This window comes from Bos javanicus, chromosome 4 (assembly GCF_032452875.1).
Source record: "Bos javanicus breed banteng chromosome 4, ARS-OSU_banteng_1.0, whole genome shotgun sequence".
Lineage (NCBI taxonomy): Eukaryota > Metazoa > Chordata > Mammalia > Artiodactyla > Bovidae > Bos > Bos javanicus.
Window position 1 is genome coordinate 27,263,696 of NC_083871.1, and position 14,956 is coordinate 27,278,651.

The 14,956-nt window shown below is 37.6% G+C and overlaps 1 protein-coding gene across 8 annotated transcripts in view; it reads left to right on the forward strand.

The window, feature by feature from the left end:
- The first annotated feature begins 1,964 nt into the window (after positions 1–1,964).
- The window catches only part of HDAC9 (histone deacetylase 9), a 992,890-nt gene continuing 979,898 nt past the window's right edge, over positions 1,965–14,956 (forward strand). For 4 of the 8 annotated variants that reach the window (XM_061413649.1, XM_061413654.1, XM_061413650.1 and 1 more), the window contains exon 1: positions 1,965–2,063. The gene's annotated coding sequence lies outside the window, so the exon portion shown is untranslated. The remainder of the gene's footprint in view (positions 2,064–14,956) is intronic. The other 4 variants (XR_009735813.1, XM_061413656.1, XM_061413659.1 and 1 more) reach the window with 2 other exon arrangements.

The window sequence follows — 14,956 nt, forward strand, 5'->3', positions numbered from 1 at the left end:
TTATCCCTAATTCTGCTGGATAGCATATTATTTTTCACTAATGTCATAGTATATATTAATTAAGAAGTGTTATTAAAGAGCTGCTTGGGAAAGAAATGAACCTTTGGGTGACCATGTAAATTTCTTTATAAATCTGATGGATCAAAACCAGTGAAGCTAGTGGTTAATTTTTACCATTAGCTGTATTTATATCTGTCACTATCAAAATTCATGGATTGAATATAGCTTAGAGATTCTCATGCATGGTCCTATTTGAGGAAGTTGAAATTGGATATGACTCTAAAAGGCAGAAATTAGTTACAGAGGCTGTGTAAAACATAAAAAGAAGAGGGTCAATTGTTAAGTTGTCAATATTAGTTAGCAATACTATTGCTCATTCTTAAACACTGAGAGTAATTCTGAATCAGGTTCATGTTTCTAGTTCTCAGCCTCATCTCCATGCGCAACCCCACCCTCAACCTAAATATTATTTGACCAAAACCAGAAATATTTTATTTGCTACATTAGGGATTGTAGAAGGAATTCTGTTAATCCAGGGAAAAGAAAATCAGGCCATTTCTGAGAAACTAAAAATATAGCTATGCAAGATTGTTTTCAGAATGGAATTCATTGGCATTTGTTTTTATGCATGACAACTCTCTAGAATATAGCATTGAATCAAAGTATGATTCTGATTACAGTGAGTTTTGTAGTCCATTTAAGAATATTGACTATAGATTCTCATATAGTTTATATGTAAGCAGATCTAATTTAAATCCCTGTAGCATTGTAGTAATATTAAAAATAATAATAAAATTATATGAAAAGAATATATATGTATAACTGGATCACTTTACAACAGAAATTAACACTTTATAAACAAATTATACTCCAATAAAATTTTTTTAGGTGTAAAAAAATCATGGTGCACAATATTTAGTTTGTAATATGTGCCTGGCAGAGTGCAAAATTATTTTACATATATTTTCTCTTTTAATTCTCACCACTACCTTTCCAAGTGGGTAGTATTAGCCTTATTTAATATCTAAGAAGGTGGAGAAAATTTCTTATCAGTTTTACACAAGTGAAAATCCCTTTTAGGAAGAGAAACCTGTTAGTCTGCAATCTTAATAAGGGATCTGGGGAAACCAGGGACTTCTCACCTACCTGATGCGTTCCTCTCCCTCTCTCCTTTCAAGGGCCCTCTTCTTGTCACTGATGCCAGAATGGGAGCTGCATGGCAGAGTAGTGTGAGGAGGTTTGAAGTTTCTGGATTTATCTGAGATTGGAGAAGTGTGGAATAGAGATGGGAGGGGGAGAAAAAAGGAGTCAAAGAACAGGATGGTGGGAAGCTTTTGATACAGTTTATTTTTATTATTATTTTGTGTACGTGTGTGTGCACATGTACCTGCCTTTATAAACTTGGGCTCTCGGCCCAGGTAGACACAGTACTGAAAGAAGCCCAAGAAGTAGAGAAAGTGACAGGCTACAAGCTTGCCAGGAACCAGTAGCAAAAGAGAGAGGATTACTTTGGACTTGCACCAGCTAAAGCATTTAGGGCTCAGTTCTATTTCATTATGAATCTTGATTGGCAGAGAAACTTCTAGGGACATCTCTCACATCACAGATTAGCAAATTGAGCATAAGTACTTGCCTGAAGTCATTCACTTTGTCAGGGGCAAGGCTGGAATGTAAACTAGGGACTCTTTCAGTTCAGAGTGCTTGATTCTCTTCTTTCTGGAACTCTAGAATAATGATTTCTAGTACGAGATGTAGTAGAGTCCCAGCAAATAAATGTTATGATTGTACCTGCATTTACTAGCAGTTCTAGTAATCTTCAATTTCTAAACTAGTCAGATGTGCTTAAAATTTAACAAAAAATAATGTATTTTAGAGTGAAAAGTATGCTTATGAATATTAAATATTTAATTTTATCAGATATCAAAATGCCATTGTAATTTTTACTTTTATGACATTTTATTTCATCCCCCAGCATCAAGAAATTATGAAACATCTAACGCTTCGCTTACGATCTGCACGTACTGTGTTTTGCTATTCTTTCATTTTTGGAGAGTCACAGAGAAGTAAGTTGGCAAGTTTTACAAGCTGCTTTGTAATCTGTTGGATTGTATGAGGCACCTGTAGTCGGCTGAATGATGGCACCGCGTGAGACACCCACTGCCTTACCCTTGGAACTTGTGAGTGCTGCCTTATGTGGCTGAGAAGGGTCTTGGCATTTATGATTAAAGAGTTTGCGACTACTGTGATTGTTGTGTATTATCTAGGTGGGCCCTAAATGCATTCACGTATATCCTCCTAAGTGGGAGGCAGAGGGACATTTGATACATACAGAAAAGGAGAAGGCAATGTGACCTCGGGGCCAGTGACTGGAGTGATGCTGCCACAGTCACGGAATATCAACAGCCACCAGAAATGGCAAGAAACGCATCCTCTCTGAGAGCCTCTGGCAGGATTGGGGTCCTGCTGATACCTTGTCCAGTGAAATTGTTGTTGGACTTTTGACTTCCAGAACTTCTGTCAGTTCAGTTCTGTCACTCAGTCATGTCTGAATCTTTGTGATCCCATGGACCGAAGCACACCAGGCTTCCTTGTCCATCATCAACTCCTGGAGCTTGTTCAAACTCATGTCGATCGAGTTGGTGATGCCATCCAGCCATTTCATCCCCGGACATCCCCTTCTCCTGCCTTCTATCTTTCCCAGCATCAGGGTCTTTTCTAATGAGTCAGTTCTTTGCATCAGGTAGCCGAAGTATTGGAGCTTCAGCTTCAGCATCAGTCCTTCCAGTGAATATTCAGGACTGATTTCCTTTAGGATGGACTGGTTGGATCTCCTTGCTGTCCAAGGGACTCTCAAAAGTCTTTTCCAACACCACAGTTCAAAAGCATCAATTCTTTAGCGCTCAGCTTTCTTTATAGTCCAACTCTCACATCCATACATGACTACTGGAAACACCATAGCTTTGACTAGATGGACCTTTGTTGTCAAAGTAATGTCTCTGCTTTCTGTCTAAGTGGGTCATAGCTTTCCTTCCAAGCAGCAAGCATCTTTTAATTTCATGTCTGTAGTCACCATCTGCAGTGGTTTCGGAGCCTGAGAAAGTCTGTCACTGTTTCCATTGTTTCCACATCTGTTTGCCTTGAAGTGATGGGACCGGATGCCATGATCTTGGTTTTCTGAATGTTGAGTTTTAAGCCAGCTTTTTCACTTTCCTCTTTCACTTTCATCAAGAGGCTCTTAGTTCTTCTTCGCTTTCTGCCATAGAGTGGTGTCATTTGCATATCTGGGGTTATTGATATTTCTCCCGGCAGTCTTGATTCCAGCTTGTGCTTCATCCAGCCCAGCATTTTGCATGATGTACTCTGCATATAAGTTAAATAAGCAGGGTGACAATATACAGCCTTGATGTACTCCTTTCCCAGATTGGAACCAATCTGTTCTTCCATATCTGGTTCTAACTGTTGCTTCCTGATCTGCATACAGATTTCTAAGGAGGCAGGTCAGGTGGTCTGGTATTCCTATCTCTCAAAGAATTTCTACAGTTTGTTGTGATTACACAGTCAAAGGCTTTGGAGTAGTCAATAAAGCAGAAGTAGATGTTTTTCTGAAATTCTTTTGGTTTTTCTGTGATCCAGCGAATGTTGGCAATTTGATCTCTGATGCCTCTGCTTTTTCTAAATCCAGCTTGAACATTTGGAAGCTCTCGGTTCATGGACTGTTGAAGCCTTGCTTGGAGAATTTTGAGCATTACTTTACTAGCATGTGAGATGAGTACAATTATGTGGTAGTTCGAACAGTCTTTGGCATTGCCTTTCTTTGGGATTGGAATGAAAACTGACCTTTTCCAGTCCTCTGGCCACTGCTGAGTTTTCCAAAATTGCTGGCTTATTGAGTGCAGCACTTTCACAGCATCATCTTTTAGGATTTGAAATAACTCAACTGGAATTCCATCACCTCCACTAGCTTTGTTCGTAGTAATGCTTCTTAAGGCCCACTTGACTTTGCACTCCAGGATGCCTGGCTCTAGGTCAGTGATCACAGCATCATGGTTATCTGGGTCATAAAGATCTTTTTTGTATAGTTCTTCTGTGTATTCTTGCCACCTCTTCATAATGTCTTCTGCTTCTGTTAGGTCCATACCGTTTCTGTCCTTTATTGTGACCATCTTTGCATGAAATGTTCCCTTGGTATCTTTAATTTTCTTGAAAAGATCTCTAGTCTTTCCCATTCTATTGTTTTCCTTTATTTCTTTGCCTTGATCACTGGGAAGGCTATCTTATCTCTCTCCTTGCTATTCTTTGGAACTCTGCATTCAAATGGGTATATCTTTCCTTTTCTCCTTTGCCTTTTGCTTCTGTAGAGAAGAAATTCTGTTGTTTAGAGGCACCAAGTTTGTAATAATTTTTTTAGGATAACCTTAGGAAACTAATAGAGCACCACAGAGAAATCCAGGTTCTCCACTAACCTCAGTCCATGAATAAATTAAGGGCAGGATGCAGGCCTTTCCCCCACAGCCAGGGAGGAGCCTCTGATGAAAAACCAGTAGTGGCAAGGTAACATCCTGCTTAGGGATTTTTGGCATCAGGGGAATGACCTCTGTTTCTTCAAAGACAGAATTGGTCTAAAGAAATGATTAATTGGTATAAATTTGTTGTATTTTTAAAGATTGGAATACCAGTGTATAAGTTGTTTTACAAGTTTTTTTCTTTGAGCACACTCAAATCAGAAAAAACTTATATATTTTCTTCCCCAGGACTTAGAATAAGTTATGTCACACTGGCTAGATCTAGATTTCATTCCATCTTCTTATTATTGTTTTAATTCAAGTGAACAAAATTAGCAAGGTGTATCAATACTTTGTATCATGTAGGAGAAATTGTTAATAATTATGTTTAGATAATTGATTATTCAAGATTTTCCTACTATTTAGCCGTGCAAATAACTACACTGCACTGTAGGCAGGTTCTTTACCATCTGAGTCACCAAGTGACTATTATAATTAGTCACCTAATTATAATAACTTAGGCTTTTTTATATTACTGCTTGGTATGCAATACTTAGAAAAAGTAACATTAATTTTTTTTCTTTCCAATACCAAAGATTTTAATCTATATGCCAATGTCATTGAATATATATCCTGTTCTTCTTTCTTTAAATTTTCTCTTGTAAGAGTAATATCAGATTTAAAACAAAGCAGTTCTGATGATAACAGCATTTAATTTGGAGGTCACTCATATTTTGAATGGGAAATCAAATTGTAAGTTTTTTTTAATTAAATGACTACAATGGAATTTGATTTCCTGTCCCTTCACAAAAATAAAATTCTCAATGAGTAGCAGTTGTCTTTAGAATAAACCAGCCACTATGAAAACAAGGTTCTTCAGCTGGTGAGATGTTGTGTGCCCTGATAAGCAAGCCATATTAGTCTTAAAGCATTTTAAAATTGAACCAAGGGCCCTGCTGAAGCATAGCTTCTATTGTTTGGTAATGAGTATTTTGCAGAGTCCTTTCAAAAGTAAACTGTATTGTTCCCTTGCTAGTTGCAGTGCATCTGAGTGAGGTGATTATGGTTTGTTAAAAAGCACTTTCAGGACTGTGGAAAAATTATCTATTTGAAAAAAGTCTTTTCCCTCTACATCTGGTGATAAATTTAAAAACCTTGAACATTTCCTGAATGTTCTAGCAAAGGCTTTAAAGTTATCTGAAAATCCTGCCTTTGATCCCAGGTGCACAGAGTCTAAAACACCCTTCAGAGCCCACAGGCAGAGCTCTGCTTCCTGAGCTGCTGCTTCAGTTGGGCAGGAAATTTTGCATAGTAAATACTTTAAAACTTTAGTATTCAGAAAGGAATATTAAGTCCAGGGCAGGACTAACAGCTCTGAATAAATAGAGCAAATTTTCAACACACCAGGGTACTTGTGGTCTAGATATCAAGACAGCCTGATTCATCATATAAAATGTTCAACTGCTGGCGTTTGTATTTTCTAGTGGCGTGTCTACTTTAGGGTTCTCAGAATAGCATAGAGCTGGGGATGGGCATGGTGTGGAACTGGAGCTTATCTTTTACATCTTTGTGTTTTCATAGATCCTTTCTTTTTAGTTACTTGTGTCATTTCATTATTACCAAGCTGAAATAACCACCAAGTTATGGTCAAGTTCTAATATATTGTTTTTAAAATACTTGCTGCATAGATTTTATTTTTGGAATCAAGCATCTCTAAGTTTACTTTCTTTAAAAAATTTAAGAAAGTTTTATATTGAAGCATAGTTGATTGATAATATTGTGTTAGTTTCAGGTGTACAGCAGAGTGATTTAGTTATACATATAATGTATCTATTCTTTTTCAAATTCTTTCCCCTTTAGGTTATTAAAGAGTATTAGGTAAAGGCTAGCAGAAACCAAAAAAAAAAAAAAAAAAAGAGTATTAGGCAGACTTCCCTATGCTATACAGTAGATCATGTTTGTTATCCATTTTAAATATAGCAGTGTGTGCATGTCGATCCCAAACTCTCAATCTGTCCCTCTCCCCTACTCTTCCCCCTGGTTGATAACCATAAGTTAGTTCTCTAAGTCTGTGACTCTGTTTTTGTTTTAAAAATAAGCTCATTTATATTATTCTTTTTAGATGACCCTTATAGGTTATATCACATGATATTTATAAATATCTGTGTAAGTAGTGTTTGGAATACAGGAGGCACATATTGGATAGGGCCTACAACACCGTATCAGTTCATTTACTCCTGATTTTCCTTGACAAGTCCTTGGTTCTTAATGAACTGATACTTAATGAACTGATACTAGTCCTTCATTGTTTTAGGATGATGAAGAATCCCCATTTCCCCACTTGTTGTGAGCATTCTTTAGGAGATATGGAAGGGATTAGAAGTATCTTCCTTTGGCCTAAAGAAGTGACTTAATTTGACCCAATGAAACTCTATCCAAAATAGTCAACTAGAGCATAGTAATCCCCCCGGGGACCCATCCCTTCTTATAATCCTTCCTACCCATTTCCCTTGGGGCTCAGCTGGTGAAGAATCCGCCTGCAGTGGAGGAGACCTGGATTCGATCCCTGGGTTGGGAAAATCCCCTCGAGAAGGGAAAGGCTACCCACTTCAGTATCCTGGCCTAGACAGTTCCATGGACTGTGTAGTCCATGGGCTCGAAAAGAGTTGGACTTGACTGAGCAACTTTCACACACACCCACTCTAGCAATTCTTTCTTATTCCCTGAGGTTCTTCTCCCTATCCAAAAAATACATGTTTGAAGATTAAGTTCATTGAAGTCTTATGTGCTGCCCCAACTTGTTATAGCAGTATCTCTTGTTACTGGGATGAGGTCAATGATATCACATAGAATTTTGTTGTCCTATCTTCATCATGCAAGGGAATTAGAATTCTGTTCATCCCCTAACTGTTTCTATGCTTTGAGCAGAAGTGACAACTGACCATGTTGTTTTTGTTCTTTCTGGACCAGCTCATCTCAGATCAGAGTAATAGCTTTCATCTTGCCCTCCAAGACCCCTCATCTCAACACCAGAGGGCTGCTTTTACTTTCCTTGAAGTGAAACTCAGTCAAACCTCCTTCCAGAGGGTTTGGCAGGTCAGTATTAGTCGCTCAGTCATGTCTGACTCTTTGTGACCCCATGGAGTGTAGCCCTCCAGGCTCCTCTGTTCATGGGATTCTCCAGGCAAGAATCCTGGAGTGGGTTGCCATTCCTTTCTCCAGGAAATCTTCCTGACCCAGGGATTGAACCTGGGTCTCTTGCATTGCAGGCAGATTCTTTACTGTTTTAGCCACCAAGGAAGCTGTATAATACAAAAAATTACAGCCCAAAGGTCAAGAAATACAGAATTAGTAATTATTGTGAAGAATCCAACAGTTAATGATGTAAAATTCTAGACAGCATGTACTTTCGTATAAGTGTAGGATTATCATATAGAAAACTTGTTCTATTAAAAGTATCCTATAGAAAGGGAAAACTATAAAGAAACAGACTGTGTTAGGGATCTAGTTAAGTGCCCTCCTTTTACAGATTAGAGACTGAGACTCAATAAGTAACTGTTCCAAGACACAACTCAATGGTAGAACCAGGATTGATTCCCGAACTTGACCTCTATTCTGGGCTCTAGTTTACCCTATCTGTGTTCTCTTACTTTATGACTTTATCATATTATTTATTTGCTACATTTTTACTTTAAATGTAAACTTAACATTTACTTTAAATGTAAACTTGGCAGGTCATGAGTATTCAATTGTATGTACACTTTTTGTGATTCTAGTTCTTCCTGCTCCCAAGTCTGTGGAGTTATCCCATGGCAGCAAACATTATACCAAGCTGAGGAGATAAAACTTTTCCCTTAAAATGTTCCATTATATCAGCAGCATGCTCTGAAGCACTGGATTTAGTTGTTAGGCCTATTTGGTCCTACCGGGGTTCTTCAGTTCTACTCTTTGGAATCCATAGGTTTTGAACCACTTTAGATTTATAGTAATCTTGTGGAGATACTTCCAAAACTCTGCCCACTGCTGCTTTCTCACCCGAATGTAAGCTCCATGAAGTCAGGAAGTTTTATTCCCCTAATCTTTTGTAAACTGGTATATTCCATGTTCCTAGACCTGTTGTTGAGTGAATAAATCTCTGCAGTGGCATATTTGCATTTTGGACAAGTAATAATAATAATTCTTTCTAAAGCCTGGAGAAGAAATTCCCGGAGGAATCAGAAGATGGAGTTATGCTACTTGTTAACACTTATCACACAGCTGACTACATTAAGATGCTTTTGAGCAATCTATATGATTCTTGTGGTCACCCTGTTTATGAAGATGGCATGTTTATAAGTTGTTTATTGACAAGAATGGCAGAATCCTTTTGAATTACCATGTCAAGATGTTAAGTATGTAAGATAGCTTGCTCTAATTAAGTAAAAATTGAAAGCAAACTAAAAAGTTTGTGAGAAGTGAATATCCCTTTTATTTTACCTATTAATTTGGTGCAGAGTATGGCTGGGCATGATATATTTTAACAGAAGACATTACACAAAATTTCTATGACATGTAGCAGATAATCTCATTAGAAGGAGAGAAAAGCCCAGGTTGACATGGTTCACCCGGTAGTCTTCTGTTACTGGGTACATTTATACCAAAAAACAAAACAAAACTCCAGTCCTCTAAATCTATCTACATGTCACACTGTGTTTTGATTTTAATGACTTTTAGACCCTCTAGTGGGAAGTAAATATGTAAAATATGTAACTATGTAAAATATCATGTAGGAAACGAGTTGCCAGTCCAGGTTTGATGCACGATGCTGGATGCTTGGGGCTGGTGCACTAGGACGGCCCAGAGGGATGGTATGGGGAGGGAGGAGGGAGGAGGGTTCGGGATTTTTTTTTTTTTTTATAGAATTAAAGATTAAAGAATTAAAAAAAAAAAAACAAGTAAATAAATAAAATAATAAAAGCAATTTTATTGAAAAACATTGGAAATAACATTTTCTGATTGTGAATAATACATGTTGTATTTTACAAAATTTGGAAATAAAAAGGCTAAAGGAGATAAAATCATCTTAAATACCAGTTTTCAGAGGAAATCATTAACATATTGACATATTTCCTTACCTCAGTCAGGGATAGTAGACTTCTGAGTTACTTTTACTCATTTCTTATTTCTGATTTCTGTGGTGGGGACCTCCTTTTAGATCACCGAATCAGAAACCTCTGCGGTCATGTTTGACCTCTGCTTTCATTCATTGCTTTTATCGTTTAGCCCTATTGGTCCTACCTCCTTGAGTGCCCCGGGCTCCATTCTCTCTGGTCCAACCCCACTCCCATTGTCCCAGTTTCCCTTCATGTTTTATTTGGGATCCTGTAGCAGCTTCTTGCAGAAGGCAATGACACCCCACTCCAGTACTCTTGCCTGGAAAATCCCATGGACGGAGGAGCCTGGAAGGCTGCAGTCCATGGGATCGCTGAGGGTCTGACACGACTGAGCGACTTCACTTTCACTTTTCACTTTCATGCGTTGGAGGAGGAAATGGCAACCCACTCCAGTGTTCTTGCCTGGAGAATCCCAGGGATGGGGGAGCCTGGTGGGCTGCCGTCTGTGGGGTCGCACAGAGTTGGACACGACTGAAGAGACTTAGCAGCAGCAGCAGCAGCTTTTTACCCAGTCTTCCTGGTCCTGTCATTCCCTCCTCTGAAATATGAACCATTCGAGACTGCCACATTATTTTTTTCTAAATGTTAACCCGATTATGTCCTACTCTTGTTTAAACCCTTTCGGAGGTTCCCACTGCCCTCCTTTTCATGATCTGCCCTCATAACTCCCAGCATCACTCCTTGCCCTTTCTCTCCTCATCTTCTCCTCAGCCATCACCCCAGGCAATTGACCAGCAGTTTCTAGGCCGTCCATTTCTTCCAGAATGCTCACAGTTCTGTTCCTTGTACCTCTGATGCTTCTCCTAACCTCCTTGAAATCTCAAACCTCCTGAAGTCTAAAAAAATGAAAGACATTGCAGTAGTCTGTTTATTATAAATAAGTATTTTGAATGGCATTTTCCTGTTTCTCCTTCAGGGCTTAGCTTGTCCTCACCAACTCTGGGAACCCTTCCTGTTCACAAAGACTAAGTTTCACTACTTTTGTGTTTCCACAATTTGTGACTAGCACTTAGGCGTTGTAAGATTTAGGTCACTAAGTGATCCCAAATATGTTTGTCAGGTGAGAATTTTTGAGAAGCAGATTTTAGATGGATTTTATTTGAACAGTTAATAGTATATGTAGATTGTCTATCCTATGCCAGGCACTTTCTGGTTCCTGTGAATTAGACCTCATTTTTACTTTCATGGAGTTTGTAATCTGACAGTAGAAGATATACACTCAAGAGAAAGCATTGACTAAGCAAGATAATTTCACATGGAGATAAGTAATTTCAAGTAATAAGCCAGTGTGATGTGATGACTTTGAATACAGTAGTATGTTTTCAGATAGACTGAGCTGGTGAAGGCTGTGCTGTTTCACATTTGTCAGTGTATTATGTAAGCACATGCCAGTCATAGATTAGGTTAACACCAATTGGTGGTGAGAGCTATGCATAATTATGGGGCTCAAGGTATTAAGGCTTATTTGAATGAGCAGAGGGCCTTTAATTAAGATTTGAAGGAAACTTGGTAGTATTCAAATAATTGAGTGACTACATAATATAACAGAGGGATGCTGGATCACTCACAGAAGACTTAATGAAATAAACCAATAAACAGAACTTACAAAGGTATATCTCAGTGTAGAGAACATCTTTTAAATGCTTATCATTTACTCATTAATAGAATGGATTTGAGCTTTTCACAGAGGTTGTGTTCAGGTAGAGGTGATCTGTCAGAGGTCAGTGGGGAATTAATTTCCTCTAAAGGAAAGAAGAGCAGCCCAGATGGATTTAGAGACACCTATTGTATTAAGTTTAAGGCAGTTAACTTAGAAGGAATAGCAGTAGGTGCTTAAAGAGAAAATGATCCTAGTGAGAGAAGGAATATCTCTCATAAGAAGTGAGTAGAACAACAGATGATATTCTCTAGAGAAGAGGCATGTAGATGATACGTAGGAATGTTGATTGACCAACCAAAGGGTCTTCATGCTGGATGATTGGAGAAAAAGAAACAGGAAGGAAAAAAAGGTGAAATAATCTAAACTGGAATAGTATGTTTATCTTTTATTTTAGGCATAAATAATATGACAAGTCTTCATTTTTAATCTTCAGAAATGATTGAAGCATAAATGGATTTAGGCTTGACCAGTCAGGAAAACAGCTGTTTTTCTTCAGAGTTGCTACTATTGCCTTTTATGTTGTGGTTGGCATATTGGCAGGCACAGATATTAAATTTTGTGCCACCCAGGGCTAAATATAATTAATTTAGTTTTCTCAGGCTTAAAAGAAAGGGACCTTGGCTTGTTTAAGAGATTAAGTAAGCTTTATTAGAATAACAGTGGGTGGCAAAACAGTTCTTAGTTTACCTGTCATATATTTATACATTATTCTTAGACTTTTCTTGTGCTTATTTTTACTTCTAGCAAGAACAATTTAGTTTCCGTATTTTAAGTTATGAATGCTTTCTAGAGAAACAGTTAAAGCTTTCCGGTTCAGGAGGTTGTTGTTGTTCAGTCGCTCAGTTGTGTCCGACTCTTTGTGACCTGGACTGCAGCATGCCAGACTTCCCTGTCCTTCACAGTCTCCCGGAGTTTGCTCAAACTCATGTCCGTTGAATCGGTGATGCCATCCAAACATCAGGAGGAAAAGTAGTCAAAGTGGAAACCCCCCTCATGTTTTAGATTTTCTCAAGAAAAATAATGGTTATCTCCTAATCTTCTCATAATACCCTTGAGGCATTAGACAAACATTGCCACTTAAAAAAGAGAAAAATAGAAATGGAAATGTGTGTGATAGGAGTGTAAATAATAAAGGAAAAATATTAAACCACAGAAGTAGATTTATGATTTTCCTCGACATTTTGTCTTTAGCTAATAGGCTTATTTATCCTTATTGATGTAGGGTTTTGATGATTTGAAGTAGAATGTTATTTTATCATTTAACAATTTATTTCAACATTGTGTTTCTAAATGAACCATCTTTCTTTTTTGTCTGAAAGGTGACAGCATTCTTATTATGGTCTGTTTCATAAATACCCACTTACAAATAGATCTCTTCACACCTGGGTATGCCTGTTTGGAGGCAGAGAAGAAATCTTCCCAATGTGAATTACTTCTTGACTTTCAGACATTAAAATGAAATTGCTTAAAATAAAAGGAAAAATAAAAATCTACTTTCTTCAGTGTACATTTGGAAGGTTACAAAAATTGGGTCAAATATTGATATTTGCTTTTTGGTATTTTTGTCTTTTAATTGGCAAGTTAATAGGGCTACATACTTCCTTGGGTGAGATCATTTTCTGTGAGCTTGGGAAGAATCAGTTTATCTGCTTGCCAGTGGACACATGAAAAGTACATCATTGAAACATATGTTTTTTTAAATTTATGAAATGTTTCAGAATACAGAAAATATATGTGATACATTTAATTGTCATCTACTCACTATATAATTGTCAGATCTTTGTGTTTTGTCTTATTTTCCTTAGAACTTTTGTTTTTGTTTTATAAAATAAAGCATTCAAGACATACTTGAAGCGTCTGTCCATTTCGGTCCACAGAGGTAGCCACGTCCTGAGTACAGTGTTTACCATTCCCATCCATTTGCTTACTCTTTAACTACTGCATTATTTATCCCCATACATCATCATATCACTTTGTATGTTTTTAACCCTATACAGATGGTATTTTATAGAACCATGCTTTAGTTTATTATTTTTATTCATTTACAACCAGTCTATTCTGAAGGAGATCAGCCCTGGGTGTTCTTTGGAAGGAATGATGCTAAAGCTGAAACTCCAGTACTTAGGCCACCTCATACGAAGAGTTGACTCATTGGAAAAGACTCTGATGCTGGGAGGGATTGAGGGCAGGAGGAGAAGGGGACGACAGAGGATGAGATGGCTGGATGGCATCACTGACTCGATGGACGTGAGTCTGAGTGAACTCCGGGAGTTGGTGATGGACAGGGAGGCCTGGCGTGCTGCGATTCATGGGGTTGCAAAGAGTCGGACACGACTGAGTGACTGAACTGAACTGAACTGAACCATAAGTTTTAAGATGTATCCATGTTGATTTATATAGCTCTTGGTCCTTTATAGTAATTACTGTGTAGTATTCTATTATATAAATCATGACAGTGTTTATATATCCATTCTTATGTTGATGGACATTTAGACTGTTTCCAAAATTGCAGTTCTGAATAATCTTACCTTGAACATTCTTGCGATTTTGTCCAAGAAGGAAGGTGAGGGAATTTCCCTAGGAGTAGAATTGCTGGGTCATTTATTAACTTTCTGTTGCTCTTAAAACAAACTACCCCAAACCTGCTGGCTTAAAACAACACAAATTTATTATCTTAGTCTTATGGAGATTAGAAGTCTGACATGAATCTCAGTGGGCTAAAATCCAGGTTGACAGAGCTGTTTTCTTATGGAATCTGTATGGGGGAATTCATTTCCTGACTTTTACACATCTAGAGAGTGCACACATTCTTTGGATTGTGGCCTCCTTCCTCTATCTTCAGAGTCAGCAGTACTTTATCTCTCTTATTATTCTACTATCATAGCTCCGTCTAACTGTCTTCTTCTGTCTGTCCTCCACTTTTAAGAAACATGGTGAATACACTGGGGCCCATCTGAATAACACGGGATAATGTCTCTATTTTAAGGTCATTTACTAGGAAACTTAATTCTGTCTGCAACTTTAATTCCTCTTTGTTCTGTAAGGTAATTTATTTACAGGGTCTGGGGATTAGGCCATCTTTGGTGAATGCCATCTCTGGTAAGGCTTTTATTCTGCCTATCACAGTTTATAACTCTCCCACTTCACAAAATAATTTTAAATTGCTCTTCTAAGTGATACGTGTATTTACACTGTCTCTGTATGTGCGTGAGGCTTTTAGTTGTTCCATATACTTACAAACACTAGAGTTTTAAGATTTTAAAATGGTATCCAGTCTGATGGATGTGATTGGTATCTCACTGAGAGTCTTTTCATGGAATTATTGGCTGCTGAAGTTTACTTTCAGTTTATTGCCCATTTCTTTTCTATTTCTAAATTGTTCTTTTTTGGTTTACTTGGTTTTCTTACTGATTTTTTCTGTGTGATTTATCATTATACTTTTTAAAAGTTTGTTGCACAAAGTTTTAAATTTCAAAGGAGAGAAATTATGTCTTGTTTAAGAAAGAATATCCTACTTGAAATCATAAAGATACCCCTTTTTATTTTTAAATGTGTAACAGAGCAAATTACACATTTTAATAACTTTCTTTTTAGGTTTGTGTGTTTCTATCCATATCTGTGAAATATACTGATACAAGCAA